The 17,155-nt window shown below is 40.8% G+C and overlaps 1 protein-coding gene and 1 long non-coding RNA gene across 3 annotated transcripts in view; one reads left to right on the top strand and one right to left on the bottom strand.

Moving 5' to 3' along the window:
- PLCB1 (phospholipase C beta 1) overlaps positions 1-17,155 on the top strand; it is a 750,135-nt gene that overhangs the window by 341,475 nt on the left and 391,505 nt on the right. The window lies entirely within an intron of this gene.
- The window catches only part of LOC130362798 (uncharacterized), a 35,932-nt gene continuing 21,462 nt past the window's right edge, over positions 2,686-17,155 (bottom strand). Inside the window, exons 2-4 of the long non-coding RNA XR_008891568.1 lie at positions 4,340-4,459; positions 4,116-4,217; positions 2,686-2,801 (exon numbers count right to left, since the gene is read on the bottom strand). This is a non-coding gene — a long non-coding RNA (uncharacterized LOC130362798). The remainder of the gene's footprint in view (positions 2,802-4,115; positions 4,218-4,339; positions 4,460-17,155) is intronic.

Consider the following 17,155-nt stretch of genomic DNA (forward strand, 5'->3'; position numbering starts at 1 on the left):
AAACAAACGAATATTCATCATTATGAATATATATATATATATATATATATATATATATATATTTGAAATATTTGTAAAATCGTGCCAAAACTCGCTGTAAATATTTGCATTTCGAATATTCACACTCAGCACTATTGGGGACCACTGCTCTATATCACAATTTGCTTGGTATGAGTTAACTTGAAAGGCAAAGTCTTAGTAGGTTCTTGTCTTCACCCTTTAGCACATCATAATGGTATTGGCTTTGCTCTTCTGTACTTCACAAAGTTGCCTGTATAAATGTTTTAGGTGTATTGGGGGGTGGATTGAATTTCAGTGGGCCCTCTCCTTTCCTTCTCAGGGCAACAGGGGAGATAAACCACCACCAGAGGTGTCCATCAGCAGCTTTCAGCCCTTGTCTTTCTCCTTAACCAAATCACAGACCTACTAGATTTGCTGCTCAAAATTTCCCAGGTTATTGTTCTGATGATAGTCTCCAGTCTGTAACACACAACAGGAACTATGAGTTAAAGATGGGGTCGATGCTAAGCCAGATGTCAGAACTGAAGAGCAGATGGCAGTGGTAGCGGGGAGCTGACAATAGTTGAAAATCACAAATGTAGTCAAGTAACAAAATAGCCAGGTGTTTTAGACATTACAGTAACAGAGCAGAACTGGGAATGGAGCAAAGAGTTGGTACCATGAACAACCAGGACTATGTACAAAAGCAAGCATAAAGAGGTTTAATTCACACAATTGATGTCAATGGGAAGAAAAGGTGGCGATGGCAGTGCATCATGGTGTTGGTCATGAAAACAGTGGGTAGAGTGCAGCACAGGTCACAGATTGGGTGGTAAAAGATAAGTAATAATAGATATATACCTCAATAATGCATTGTCTAAGGAATTGTGTAATGCAAACAATTGGTCATAATACATCAAATAAATTATATTAAAATAATATTCAAAATGGTCTCACCATTTCTTATGTTATCTTATTAAAAGTAAATTTAGCATAAACCTCATAGCCATGCCTCGTGCGTATATTCATTCTTCTGATTCCTATTATCACAAGGTTCAACCCTTTGCCATCTGGATGCACTGATCCATGGATATAAATGAATACATTTCTGCCAAAGCTGGTTTATGGCCCTGAAGAAGGCATACTCATTTTTATGGCCTCCTAAATGAGCCTTGGTAAATGCCGGATCAACACATTAGCTTTATTTTTATGCAGGAGGAGAGATGGATTTCTGCTGACACAGCCCAATGCTCTAGAATAATCTGATGGATAGGAGTCTTGGAGAGAGTTGTAAACTGTGTTGGTTTATTACCATTATTATTCTGTATGCCAAAACACACTGACAGGCCGTGAAGAGAACAACTCTACAGGCTGTGCTTACCTCCGTCAACAGCATTGTTGGCTTATCCTGTGTATTGCTTGGATCGGCATTGACTCGTAGAGAACTCTTGGTGCTGGCTTCCTATCCAGGCATAGTTGTGTAGAGTTTCACTGGTTTCATGGCAACGATACATCACTCAGTGGAAGAGGATAGTCCATTAAACTCGCATGCTTTGGACTGGCCCTGTATTTCTGGATAGAATACAGCTTTAAATGCTACACGCTCTATTAAAAAGTGAGAACAAAGCTTTTGGATGAAGTGCAATATCCCACTAGTTTTCTCTGTGGAAATTCACTTTTTAGTGTTCTTATTCTATGTTCTCTCTGAGTCCTTATTATTCCTCACACAGCTATAGCCATTCCTTCTGAGCACAAAAAACAAGAACTTTCATTTTGATGTTAAATGTGTTCTTTAAAGGAAGCTTTTTTATTACGGTGTTGTTTATTGATTTTGAAAGGCTTTCATTCATCTCTTCTGCAAGTATAGGTTATTATTCCTATTTTTTATGATGAATGTTCTCATGTTTTTAATGTTTCATTGTTTTCTTTACATTTTGAAGAGCCAACAAGAATGTGAAGTAGGCTTTTAGATATGCAAATACAGGCTGGTTTTCTGCTTCTCTTAGGTACGGTTTGTTTTATGTACTTTTTGTCTCCTTTGGTGGAAAGAATGGAGCTGTCGATAAAGAAGTGCTTGGTTAAGTGATAGTTTAGGCATGGTGGTCAAAACTCAGCAATGTTTCCAGTTCAAGCAGCTTGATACTGCCATGTAACCACTATGGGGGGCATGTATCATTGTTTGCTTTGGTAAGTGAGTTCTGGAGGCATTTTTTTTTTTTTTTTGCTTTAGTTTTGCTTATGTGCTACATATTTATCTTACTAACACAGGGGGTTGATATATTTGGAGCACATAAGAAAAACACAAAAGTCTCAAGTGAGACTTTTTTGCCACTTTTTAAAATTGCTCACGTAAGAGAGTTTTGTACTCCAGGTCAGACCTGGAGTAGACTTTTTTAAAGGGGTTTGTGACTCTTTTTTTGCCTGCATGCTCCATTCGCACATCATAAATATGTGACCACTGTAAAGTGAAAAATGAAAATTACTTAGGTAAGGCTGTTTGCAACTTTATGCTTACCCACGAAAGTCGCACAAAAGAGTGGTTAGTCGCACATGAGACTTTTTGTGTGCCCGGAGTAAGCAAAAAAACAAAACAAAAGGGCTCTAAATACATTGATAAATGTCCCCCTATGTGAGTAACAAAAAAGTAGTAGAATAAATCAGCTCACCAACCGTTCCAGACTCCTCTTTGATAGCAGCAGCACAACCTTTCTTATGGAAGCTCGGAGAAGGATGCTGGGGCCGTGTCCCCTGGTGAGACAATCAGCAGAAATTCTGTTGAGTACCCAGCCTAAATGTATTGTCTAGGAACAAATGTAATTAAAAATTATATATATATATATATATATATATATATATGTGAATTATTTATTTTATTCTTTATTTATTTACTTATTTATTCTATTATAGCACCACTTTTGTTCATTGGCTGCAGCTCATCCCCATTTAAGTCAGTCTGGGAGGTTCTAGACTAACAGACACATATCATGAAAAAGGATGTATTTGTTTCTGGAAAAAATGGCAGACTCCCATACCCTATAACGGATATCCGAGTTACTTTTCACAATCTTTATGTCATGTATCAGAGTGGAGAGTGGTTACAAAGAGCATCTCTTGGTCTGGAGGGCCTTTCCTGTCCTGTATCTCATAGATAACCTATTGATTTAAATAAGCACTATGTATTTCTTTATTTCCCCTGTGGAGGCGCTGTAAAGAAATTTAACATTACTGGCAAGTTTCCCCTTTACGTTGCAGCTGGTCACTTGGGGTCCTTTAACACGCAGATATTTTGTAAAGGGGAGAACCCCTTTAAAGAGGAGGTCCAGAAACATACATTTTTTATATATGTCTGGGGAAGGTGTCAAAATAAAAAATAAGTCATACTCCCCTCCCCTGATTATATGAAGGTCCCGGTCTGATATCGTCCGGCCCCCACTCATTACCGCTTTTTCCTGCTTCCAAGATGAGCCATCTCTTCAGGAACCACCTCAGTAAGTGTTTGAATGGCAGCTGCTAATAAGGCAGCTAGCCTGAGAAGAAGAACGATGATGAGTGGGGACTATATGATGTCAGCTGCAAGGAATCAGGGGAGGTGAGTATGAATTATTTTTAATTTTTACACTACCACCAGCCATATTAAGTATATTAAAAAAAATATTATGTCTCTGAACAACCCCTTTGAGGAATTGCATTATGTTATTTATTTATTTTTTTATTGATATATTATTTTAGGATTTTATACCCTTAGTTGGAAGAATGATCAGGGTAATATAAAAAGATGAAAAGCAAAACAGAAGGGATCTGAAGTCAGGTGCTGGCAGGGGTGGTAGTGGTAGGTATGTTTCTACATGTGTTTGCAAACTAAAAGTAATCCCCTTCCTGCAGGCATTTATTGATCAACTCTTACCAACAGCATATTGCCCTTGCGTAAATTTTGGAAAATAAGAATATGACTATTGCTAAGTGAATAAAAGGGTCTTGAGTACGTCTTTTCCGAGTTTACTAACACCCGTTATCCCCATCAATCATAGCAGCTTTCATTCTAGAAGACCTGGTGCCTTCATGAATTACATCCACAGCCTGTTAATGTCAATAATATGGTATAATGCTTCATTTACCTTGCAGACATCCAAGGTGAAATGAGGACTCACCCTCTGCTTCCTATGGCAATATCAGTTTATAAAGGGATTTGCAAGTTTAGTATGCGGGCCTTAAGAGATCTGTATGAAGAGACATGCAAGCAAACAGTCAGTGTCAGAAATAAGCAGTGGGGAAAAAAGAAGTCCCAGACGGTTAAATATTCAGACATTGTACAGAAGCTGCAACCTATGTTTTTCCTTACCTAGAATGCAGAAGTGGATTTTGCAGCAGATGGCCTTCTATCGCTGCCATTAAGAATCATTTGCCCCGCAGTCAGAGAGCTGTCAGCATGCTGTCTGTACCGCTCTAGAATTGCTAAAAGCTACAGAAGAGCACAGATTACAACAAACTGTTCTACGTTACATTTCAAGAGGGAAATTATATATGTTATCACATCATTAGATTTTTCAGAAGACAAAGACTACCCTATTATGAATGAAGAAACATTAGGAATGAAGGAAAACAATGCGGATTGGTAATGGCAGGGTAAAAATCCTGGGGGCTGTCAGGTCCTCCAATTAGCAGGTATAGATTTTCCTGCCAGACATTCGTTTTTGACAGCATCTTAGTGTCAGCATCATTTGCACTTGGTTTAGTTCTTGTAATATTTATGTCTCATAGACTTCTTTTATTTTATTACAGGAGAGGCTAAGTTGGTGTAGGGGTACGGCCAAGTATGGCTGAAATACCAAATACTTGTTTATTGTCAGACACTCCTCCCCATACCCCCATACATGTCAATGCCTGGCTGAGCGTGCATGTGTTTTCAGTGGAGAGAGGGAAATAAGTTGCTGCCAGGAACCTCTTACATCCACTGGAACAAAGTATTAAGCATGGTGAAAAGCATGGCCTTCTGTCCATGGCCATGTTATGTCTTATGGCCATCTGCCATTGGAGGTGGTTTGGACACCCTGACTTTCATGTAATGTATATGGACACTTTTACAGCATATGATGCTTTTGTCCTCAAGAGATGATATTAGAGATTGCAAATGGATGACAATGACACCTTTCATCAATTTTTATCTTCTGTCCACGCCCAGGGAGATTAGCTACAGTGCCATGGGTTGCAGACTTCTTGATAATATTGCGCTCTGTGGATAAAGGCAAATCTAGATCTCTAGAGATGGACTTGTAAGCTTGAGATTGTTGATATTTTTCCACAATTTGGTTCTCAAGGCCTTTAGACAGTTCTCCTCTTTCTGTTGTCCATGCTTAGTGTGACACACACAGACACACAATGCAAAGACTAAGTGAACTTCTCTCCTTTGTATCTGCTTTCAGGTGTGATTTTTTATATTTGCCACTCCTGTTACTTGCCCCAGGTGAGTTTAAAGGAGAATCACATGCTTGAAACAATCTTATTTTTCCACAGAGTTTTGTGTAACATTATGTCCAATTTGCTTTTTTTTCCCCTCCCTTTTTTGGTTTAGTTCCAATACACACAAAGGGAATAAACATGTGTATAGCAAAACGTGTTACTGCAATCCTTTTCTGTGAGAAATACTTCATTTTCTTGAAAAATTTCAGGGGGTGACAACATTTACGGCCATAACTGTAAATAAATTAATTATTATTTCAGATTTGTTCACACTAATTAATTTGAGTTATATTTTACACAGAATTGGAGCTCTATTGATTTTAATAGTACATCTGCGACCATGTGCATATGTGATATTTTTAAATGGAAATTTCCACCAAGGACACAAATTCCATTTGAAGAGATCAATTTTGACACTTTCCTTTTAATCAATGCAGGAATCATTTGGTCCTTGACAACTGCTAAGCTCCCCTATGTCATAGAATTATTATGACAATGGCAGGATCTGCCATTTTAATTCTTATTTAATCATAATTTGCTTTGGACTATTTAAAAGAAGTTTTCCTTCTGATCTCAAGGAGTTAAATATATTATTATCTGTGATATTAAGTTTTAACTTTCCACTTAAATTTGGCAAAACTTGTTCTAAATAAATCTGGGAAGTGCAAATAGTGGAATTATTCTCTTTGATTAATATTTAGGTGTTCTTTCAACTATACAGATTATTTTTTCTTTGTTTTTAAATATAAAAGGTCTGGAGATCTGTGGAATGTATAATGTGTTTTCTTGTGATAGGAAATTTTTTCTGACTCAACTCAACTTAAAATTTGAGTTTCCTATAGTATCAATTTTTTTGTTGTGCTAACAGTTAATACACAAGTAGTGCGTATTAATAAATATAAATATAATGCATAATACGTAGGAAGGAATGTATCATTTGCAGTGTTTCTCCTTTTTTGCTGTATTTTTATGCAGTTTTTAAGCATGTATTTGATGCTAAAATTGTAAAATTGTCAATAAATTTAGTACAAAGAAAAAAAAATACCACTTTACCTTTGGGATGATCATGTATAAACTGTGCCTGGTCAGAGGTGAGTACAGATGCGGCTAAAAAAATGCCTATGTGTGCAGTGTGTAGACATAGAAGTGCAGGATCTCCTCCTCTGTGTTAACAGTATATAGAGACATAGAAGTGCAGGATCTCCTCCTCTGTGTTAACAGTATATAGAGACCTAGAAGTGCAGAATCCATGCACATGGTCCTAGTGGCTAAAACTCTTATCGCAAAATACTGGAAGCAACCCCTTCCTCCATCTGAGATGGATCTCAGCGAAAATCAGGGAGATACGTTCTCTTGAATCCCTTAGGCTAGGATTCCACTTGTTTTTTTTTCTGGCAGTTTTTGGAAAACTGCCACTGCAGTTTTTGAGCCAAAGTCAGAAGTGGATCCATAAGGGAGGAGAAGTGTAAGTCCTTCCTTTATATGTCCTATTCCTTTTGAATACACTTCTGGCTTTGGCTCAAAAACTGCAGTGACAGTATTCCAAAAACTGCCAGAAAAAAACCCAAGTGGAAACATAGCCTTACTGTCTCACCTAATAATTCCTTACCTTTCTTCCTGTTTGTCTGGGAGCCCTGGGATAGGTTCTTGGATAGGCAACCTCCTTAATTCTCTTACTTCTCTCTTGTCCTTATCCTTATATCAAGTCTTCTGTTTAGGACTATGTTTCATGTGTCCTCTATTTTTATTGAGGACACATGAAACATAGTCCTAAACAGAAGACATCACAGTACATTTTAGTGTTAATTTGTCTATATGGTCTATTATACTAACAACCGGGGTGTAGTTCTTCTTTCTCTTGATGAATCTTAGTAGCTAGATAACATTACAATTAACTCTTCTAAAATATCCCTAAGAAAGTGCTTCATTATAATAAAATATCTGTGTATCCCAAAGTGAACCCAATCACTTCTTATTTTGGCTTTGTCTCTCCTCTGGTGGAATGTGACATTTTATGTGATTGTATCCTTGACCTGTAACTATAAACTAATTAGTTAGGTCTCCGAGTGTAAAATAATTCATTTAGCAAAGATATTTTCTAAAGTAATTATATCCTCCCTGTCTCTTGGGTAACAGCGCCGTCCTAGGACCCTCTGTCTTCTAATTCCATATTCTGTAGGTCAATGTTAGTGCAGTATTGGAAGAGTACATAAGAATAAACTTTGTCCTCTTATATTTTAGTGAATTTTAGAAAATTAAAAAGCTCTGCTGTTGGTTCTACTTTGAAAACAAATATTATCGAACTGTTGGATCTAATTTACAAATATAAAGTTATTATGTGAAGTGCTTCTGGTAGAATTTTAAGGTGCCTTGAGTGTACCAAAAGCCTTATTTACAGGGAAGAGTGAGCCCGGAGTTCATCCCAGAACCCCTTTTTCCTGTCCATTTGCAAAGCGCCCAAAAGCAGAAGATTTAAAGCTGGGCCCCAGGCCCTCCGCTGACTGAAGTGTAGGAATGACATAGGCAAACAATAAACAAAAACTGTAGGGGTTCAGAGACACAGGTCAGAATATGAGCGATTACAAGCTAACAAAGACTGGGAACTAAATACGGCAGTAATGCAAAGTGGATACAGATATCAGGGAAACATGGCAGCAAGTATATAGCATACAGACAGCTGGATTGCAGGAAATATATACCGGCAAGATTAACTAGGAAAGCAGGGGATGGAAAGTTATCTGAAGTCAGAACACTATACAGATCAGGATAGACATGTACTGGATAACACAGGACTAATATCAAAACCAAACTCCAACCAAAGGAGGAATACCAAATACAAAAACCAAATAGACTCCAGGTTAGGGGCATAACAAAGCTATGTGGATCAGGACCTAACCTGGAGAAAAATGGAAACCACAAACAAATCTTAACGCAGATCAAGACTCAGGATTCACAGAATCAGGTGAGCACACAAGCCAAAATACAAGAACACAGATACACTAAGCTAGACAGGAATTAAACTCACCATAGTACAGACATAACAAAACTAACAGGAACAAAGCTAATAGCTATACAAACGAGCACAAACTACAACGGCCATGACTAAAACAAATATACACGTGTGCATAGACAAAGTGCAAAGTGAAATTAGCAGCAGGCCTAAAAAGCTGAGGTGGCCTGAAATAACCCCTCCTAGCTGCTGATTGGCCCAGAACTGTAACTCTTACCTGACCAGAGAGCAACATGCACAGCATGCAATCATTACAAAGAGAAGGACAATTTCATTATGTGAATATGTAATAATGAAGAAGTGTTACAAAGGGTCACATGTCGCGCATTTGCAGCATATTTGACTGTCCTGGTGTGTTCATGTGTCCAGTATTGTCTTCTCGTAGCAGCAATCCGCCACTAAAAGCAGACACACAGGGATCAGTGCTTCATGCTGCCGCAATGTCTGTGAGTAAACTGCGACTCACAGATCCCTGTGTGTCTGCTCGTAGCGGTGGATTGCTACAAACACACAACGCAGGACACATGGGCACAGCAGGAGGTTCACTCTAGGCACGGTCATCAGCACATGTGCTGTGTCAAATACGCTGCGGATGCGCCATATGTGACCCTAACCTAAATAAAATATTTTTACTTTTTTTTTACTTTGGCTTAGAAACTCCATTTAATTTTCAGTGGGTGAACAAGGCCCATTAGGTTTGAGAATGGTTTTGTGTAAAAATAAAAATGACTTTAGGAACATAAAATACCACATTGACTTTGGACTTTGTTTTTGCTGCAAAATTACCTTCTAGATTGAGATCATTTTCCCGTTTAGATAAACTACATTTAGTGATTATAAAACAAGGAATATTCAATATTTGTTGGCTAACAGAGGAGCTATCATTAATTCATTACCAATATCAATATGCATGCTCACATATAAGAATTCACGGCATGGCCACAAGCAGAATGACTAATACATGAGAGTTAATCTAATTATGTGCTTTGAAATTTGCTTCATAGTCAGAATGTGGAAAATATTTTCTTTGCATGGAAATGAGGAAACCATGTAGCCCTGATTTATACTATTATATCATTAAGAATACAAATTTATTTTATTACAGAATATCCTCCATACTTTTCTATAATTGGGTTATGCAGATAAGATAAAATAGGACTTCCAGTGACCCCCCAAAAAATCCTACATTGCTCACATCTTTATTGAGTTTATTTTATCAATGACTGCAGGTAGGATCTTTATACAATGTCTACATTTTATTGTATTCATTGATATAGTGCGAACATATTCACAGCACTGTACAGAGACTATGACAATGAACCTGTCTCACTGGGTCTCACAGTCTACCCTCAATATGGTTTTGGAGTGTGGTTGAATACCCACACAAACATTGGAAGAACCTTCAGACTCCATGTAGATGTTTCCCTATTTTCATTTGAACCCAGAACCACAGTGCTGCCAACCAAGATGTCCAAATTTCTTGTGAAATATACAGTATACTATGGAGGTCTCCACCCACATGTCACATCAGTGTAAGGGGCTATCCTGTGACAGTTTACATTGTTACAGTTTATTGTATCAAAAGTTCAATGTTCCTTGTCATTTCAATCAATATCCCCCCAGGTAATAATGTGATTCTTTACATATTTGTAAATGACTTCATTTACCAGACGTGACTCCTTACTCCAGAAAAACAGCTCTAAAGTCTTGCTTACTAGGTATCTGCCTTCTTTGTAATTGGACAACCACTGCCTGTTGTTAGGGGAAATCTGTCTCTAGTAACAGCTAGATTAGGACAGAACACAGGAAGTCGAGGTGGGAATTTCTATGTGTTCTGCACAGGAGAGTGAGCGTGAAAGAGAAAGACAGAGAAAGTATGGGCTGTGTACCTTCCAGATGAGCCATTCTGCTTCCTGAAGATGAGCCACACTGTTCCACAAAGATAAATCATCGCTTCCATCTCATCTCTCACCACCCATAAAGCTGAAGGCAGCTGTCCCTTGTGTAGGTGTATCTACTACTTTATGTCCTCAGTGCTGCAATGTAATCTCCACTCCCCCTCCCTTTAGCATCTCTGCAGCACCTCAGTCCTTAGTGAACCCCATTCTAGCTGTTTTCCTTCTCCTGGGGTTATTTCTTTCCTGCTAACACCTTCTTCCTCTACATGTCATCTAGTAGTGTACTGGGTAAGTCATCAGCCTAGCACAGTGCAAGCATTTTCAGTGTACTTTACCACCAGTAGAGAGGAGAATGGGAAATGTTGTGCTGTGCTGAAATTGTCTAGAGAAGCAAGGGGGTCCTACCCCCTGAAATAGTGATCATGTGAAATAGCTGTGCACCATGGAAGGGGCTTTCAGGGGTTCAATAACAACACATTTAGGGCACTAAAATCACCTTGCCACCACTCTAAAGGGTTAATCTTACAAAACTGTGCAGGTTTATAAAAATCTTTGAAATAACAGGTACACGGTAACCTTAGAGAGGGCCTAATTTCTTAAAAGAAAGACAGTTATGTATTTAAATTCCCCAAGGTGTCTCTCAAAGATTTCCATAAGTCTATAGCTTCAGTTAAATCAGTGGTGCACAAAATATCTTCAGGTATTTGTATGTATCACCAACTTCAGTCTCTGAATCCTTAGGGGTTTGAGCTATCAGACTCCCAACAATGTTACCTCCTCTATGGAAAATCAGAAAATATTTTATTGTTGGAATATTTACAAATAGGCATCATCTGTAAAAAGTGCACAAGGATGCGGTCTATCGTAAGCCCTTTTTTGGCATTTCAAAAGTTGTGAACAGTGGGGATCCAAGTGTTGACTCCCCGACCAATTGTTAAAACAAAGAGGTGGAAATTCTCAACTGTTCTTGATTGAAGTGACTAAGGGATGTGCTCTATGAAGAGATATTTTTTGGCAATGCTCAATAAAAAAAGTATGCAGACTAGCTCTCCTCCAGAATGAAAAGAAACTATCTCATAGTAGCCACACTAGTGTTTCCTCTTTCAATTTTGAGAGTATTCTGGTATGGCTTGTGTAAGATAGTGTTCTTACTTCTGGATTAGATCTTATTAGTTATGGCAGGTGTGGCAGGACTTTTTATGCTCCTGTTGTGCCCGTGCTGCAAAAAGTAAAAAGCATTGCACCGCTATCGGTCTTCGATCCTCCAGTCCAGGTCTCCTTCCTATTTCCTTGTGACCGAATCGTCACTGCAGCAATGTCCCACCTAGGCCAGTGATAGGCTGAGTGCAGTGTAATGTAACGAGCCTGGGCCCCCGCCTTCTCCCTGCTGATCGGACTCCTTACATGACAGTGCACTCAGCCTGACCTAGGATATTGCTGCGGTCGGCAATACACTGACTGCTGTGTGATGATTCGGTCACACGGAAGTAGGAAGGAGACCAGGACCGGAACAGCTGGATATTTTCCCATGGTATTTACTAATGTTTCCCTACATTTTACACTTTCCCTATGTTATGCTTTTTTTTTTTTTTTACAACTGTTCTGATCTGTTGGGTTTTTCCCAGCTCACATCCACCACATTTTATGTGGAAATCTTAGTAAATATGTTGGGAGTTTTCAAAACTGTCAGGAACACACCCATTTTGTTGGGACCAAGCCCCATTTATCCTGTGGTCACACCCCCTTTTCAGACTTTTCTTGGGAAATGGAGAGTTTAGGTTTTTTTTGGTCGCAAATTGGATTGCACTGAATTTGTGACACAATTTGGGCGCAAAACCTGAGAAAAAAGAGTCGGGATCATATTAGCAAATAAACCCCAATATGTTAAACTCAAAATGGTCATCCTGGATCCAGTTGCTATCGTAACTGGAGGGCCCACTGTATAGCAAAAGTCTTAGGGATCCTTGTGTTCCTATGTATCTCGCATTCACTTCACCTTATTGTTTACTTTTGATGGATATTTAAAGGAACAACTGAGACCTTTTCCAGCATGAAGCTAATGTTGTCCCCTCTTCCCATTGGTCTGTAGGTTGCCTGCCAAGAGATCCACAGAGTTCCTATAGAATGGGGGGAAAATAACACTAATTGGGACTTACATGAAGTAAATGGGCCAATTTTTGACCATTATGCATAGGTGCACTTAGATAACCATAAGTGTTGTTACTGTATTCCCATCATGGATAATAGAATCTTACAGATGTACTGCATATAAATAAGAAGCAGCCTTCTAGATAATTTCAGGTCCCTTTGTTGATGAACAGGTTGCATTCAAATACCACTGTTTACCTTGAAACATATCAAATAAAAGGAGATTAAACAAAACCACATCAGATAATCATGAGCTTAAATGTCAGAACATTTTAATATAACTCAGATTGATTGACCATATGTAATCTAAGAGAGATATTGCTGTCACCTAACATGCAGGTCTCATACTTGCTGATATGGTTTTAAATTGCCGTCCTTGAGAGCTGATTCTGAGGCTCCATGACACTTGTCCATGTACACAAGCTCTGGAAACAATAAAAATGGCCCATCAACCTCACAGATTATGGACAGGGAAGATTTGTAATCTATAGTATGTATATTTATATATATATATATATCTTTGACTGCAGTGTTTCAGATTAAGAGGGCAGTTGCAGAAAAATCTGCCACAAATCTGCCAATCTGTCTTTTGTGAATTCACACTAAAGGGAACCTTTCAGTTATCCAAAGGATACTGGATAAGATGTCTGATCGCGGGGGTCCCGCCGCTGGAGATCCCCGCAATCTCTCATGCAGCACCCACCTGTGTGAGCTCCATGCAGCGCTAGAAGCTCCGAGTCTGAAGCATTACAACCACTGAGCCAGAGTATCAGGACATCATGACTCCGCCACCTTGTGGTGTCCCGCCCCGCCCCACCATGCAAGTCTATGGGAGGAGGCGTGATGGCCGTCACGCCCCCTCCTATAGACTTGCATTGAGGGGGCGGGGTGTGACGTCACTCAGGAGCGGAGTTGAGACGTCACAATACTCTGGCCCCTTGGTCGTAAAACTTCAGACTTTGAGCTTCCAGCACTGTGTGGAGCTCACACAGGTGGGTGCTGCATGAGAGATTGCGGGGATCCCTAGCAGTTGGACCAGCGCAATTAGACATCTTATGCCCTATCCTTTGGATAGGGGATAAGATGGCTTAGGGCCGGAGAACCCCTTTAAAGGGCAGACGTGTTTCCTGCAGGACTGTTGTTAAGGATCACTTACACTTACCAGCCTCATGTAGCACATGCCTGGAGCTGGTAGAGATGCATCCAGCATTCTCATTGGATCATGCTATCCCCACCCCCTATCAATAATTTACATGCTTCTACCAATGAGCATCTTGGGCAGGGGAGGGGCGGACAATTACCTAATGTATATAGTTGACACATCTCTACCAGCTCCGGTAGGGTGCAGGCTGCAAAGTGCTCCTAATCTCGCCACAAGGGTCAGAGTGCTGGACACCTACTTCTTTCTTTCCTCCCTGAGAGCAGCTTACAGTAGCACCTGCAATATATGAAGCCATTGGGTGTTCCTAAAAAAATGTGCCCTGTATGTTGAGTGTGTGGTCACCTTTACAGCAGATCCTGGTGAACGATTCCCTTTTAATCTTGTATTATAGTCCACAGCTAATATACCCCATACAGGACCTAGGGCGTATGAATACGCCTTCTGAACCTGGGTCTTAAGGACCCAGGGCGTACCTGTACACCCGTGGGAATTTCGGTCCGGACCGGACTGGGGTGACTGCTCATATCGATCAGCAGGCACCCCGTGCAAATGCCCAGGGGGGGGGGGGTCATCAGACCCCCCCCCCCATGTCGGTGATCGGCGCAAATCGCAAGTGAATTCACACTTGCGATTTGCGCCGATTCCGGGTCATACGGGTCTATGGTGACCTGGAACATAAGTGGGATTGTGGTTGTCTAAGACACCCATGATCCCCCTGTAGCGATAGGAGTGAGGTGGCAGAGGTGCCACCCCTCCTATCCCTGCTATTGGTGGTCTAGACGCGACCACCAATAGCAGATCGGGGGCAGGGGGTTTTACTTTCGTTTTCCCAGTTCTGCCCACCCACAATAGGCGGGGCAGAACGGGGAACCAAAGGGGACCGAACGCCGAAGATCCACTTACCCGTCGGTGGAAGCTGCGGGACGGGATCGGCTGCGGTGATCGGCGCAGGCGGCATGTTGTGCGGCAGAAGAGGACGGCTCCCTGGATCCGACGGAAGCTGGTAAGTTGCCTAGCAACATCTAGAGGGCTACAGTCTGAGACGTTGCAGATGTTGCAAAACTACAACTCCCAGCATGCCCAGACAGCTGTTTGGGCATGCTGGGATTTGCAGTTTTGCAACAGCTGGATGTCTACATTTTAGAGACCACTGCACAGTGATCTCTATACTGTTGCACTCTAGATCTTGCAAAATTACAACTCCTAGCATGCCCACACAGCAGTTTGCTGTTTGTGCATGCTGGTATTTGTAGTTTTGCAACATCTGGAGGTCCACAGTTTGGAGATCACAGTGCAGTGGTCTCTATCTGTAGCCCTCCAGATGTTGCAAAACTGCAAATCCCAGCATGCCGAAACAGCTGTCTCTGCATGCTGGGAGTTGTAGTTGCGTACCTCTAGCTGTTGCATAACTAGATCTCCCAGCATGCCCTTCGGTGATCAGTACATGCTGGGAGTTGTAGTTTTGAAACAGCTATAGGCACACTGTTTGGAAAATACTGAGTTAGGTAACAGAACCTAACTGAAAGTTTTCCAACCAGTGTGCCTCCAGCTGTTGCAAATCTACAACTCCCAGCATGCACAGTCTGTCAGTACATGCTGGGAGTTGTAGTTTTGAAACAGCTGGAGGTTTGCCCCCCATGTGAACGTACAGGGTACATTCACACGGGCAGGTTTACAGTAAGTTTCCTGCTTCAAGTATGAGCTGCGGCAAATTTTTCGCCGCAGTGCAAATTTCTAGCGGGAAGCTCACTGTAAACCTGCGCCCATGTGAATGTACCCTAAAAACACTACACTACACTACACTAACACATAATAAAGGGTAAAACACTACATAAACACCCCCTTACACTGTCCCCCCCGATAAAAATGAAAAAACGTATTGTACAGCAGTGTTTCCAAAATGGAGCCTCCAGCTGTTGCAAAACAACAACTCCCAGCATTTCCGGACAGCCACTGACTGTCCAGGCATGCTGGGAGTTTAGCAACAGCTGGAGACACCCTGTTTGGGACTCACTGGCATAGAATACCCCTATGTCCACCCCTATGCAATCCCTAATTTAGTCCTCAAATGCGCATGGCGTTCTCTCACTTCAGAGCCCTGTCGTATTTCAAGGAAACAGTTTAGGGCCATATATGGGATATTTCCGTACTCGGGAGAAATTGTGTTACGTATTTTGGGGGGCTTTTTCTCCTTTTACCCCTTATGAAAAGGAAAAGTTGGGGGCTACACCAGCCTGTTAGTGTAAAAAAATTATAAAAATTACACTGACATGCTGGTGTTGCCCCATACTTTTTAACACAAGTGTTAAAAGGAAAAAAAGACCCCCAAAATTTGTAACGCAATTTCTCCTGAGTATGGAAATACCCCATATGTGGGCACACAACAAGGCTTAGGAGTGAGAGCGCACTATGTACATTTGAAGCCTAAATTGGTGATTTGCACAGGGGTGGCTGGTTTTACAGCGGTTCTGCCATAAACGCAAAAAAAGAAATACCCACACGTGACCCCATTTTGGAAACTACACCCCTCACTGAACATAACAAGGGGTATAGTGAGCCTTACCCCACAGGTGTTTGACAAATTTTCATTAAAGTTTTTCACTAAAATGCTGGTGTTACCCAAAAAATTTGTAACCCCATTTCTTCTGAGTAAGAGCATACCCCATATGTGGATGTAAAGTGCTCTGCTGGCACACTATAATGCTCAGAAGAGAAGAAGCGCCATTGGGATTTTGAAGAGAAAATTTGTCCGGAATTGAAGGCTATGTGTGTTTACAAAGCCCCCATAGAGCCTGAACAATGGACCCCCCCCACATATGACCCCATTTTGGAAACTACACCCCTCACGTAATGTAATAAGGGGTACAGTGAACATTTACCCCCCCCCCCCACAGGTGTCTGACAGATTTTTGGAACAGTGGTCCGTGAAAATGAAAAATTTTATTTTTCATTTGCACAGCCCACTGTTCCAAAGATCTGTCAAACGCCAGTGGGGTGTAAATACTCACTGCACCCCTTATTAAATTCTGTGAGAGGTGTAGTTACCAAAATGGGGTCACGTGGGGGGGTCCACTGTTCTGGCACCACGGGGGGGCTTTGTAAACGCACATGGCCCCCGACTTCTATTCCAACCAAATTCTGTCTTCAAAAGCTCAATGGCGCTCCTTCTCTTCTGAGCATTGTAGTGCGCCAGCAGAGCACTTGACATCCACACATTGGGTATTTCCATACTCATAAGAAATGGGGTTACAAATTTTGGGGGTCATTTTCTCCTATTACCCCTTGTAAAATTGTAAAATTTGGGGGAAAACCAGCATTTTAGTGAAAATTCTTTTTTTCTTCATTTACACATCCAAATTTAGCAAAAAGTCGTCAAACACCTGTGAGGTGTTAAGGCTCACTGTACCCCTTGTTGTGTTCCTTGAGGGGTGTAGTTTCCAAAATAGTATGCCATGTGGGTTTTTTTTGTTGTTTTTTTTT

Source organism: Hyla sarda, chromosome 3 (genome assembly GCF_029499605.1).
Source record: "Hyla sarda isolate aHylSar1 chromosome 3, aHylSar1.hap1, whole genome shotgun sequence".
NCBI classification, from domain to species: Eukaryota; Metazoa; Chordata; class Amphibia; order Anura; family Hylidae; genus Hyla; species Hyla sarda.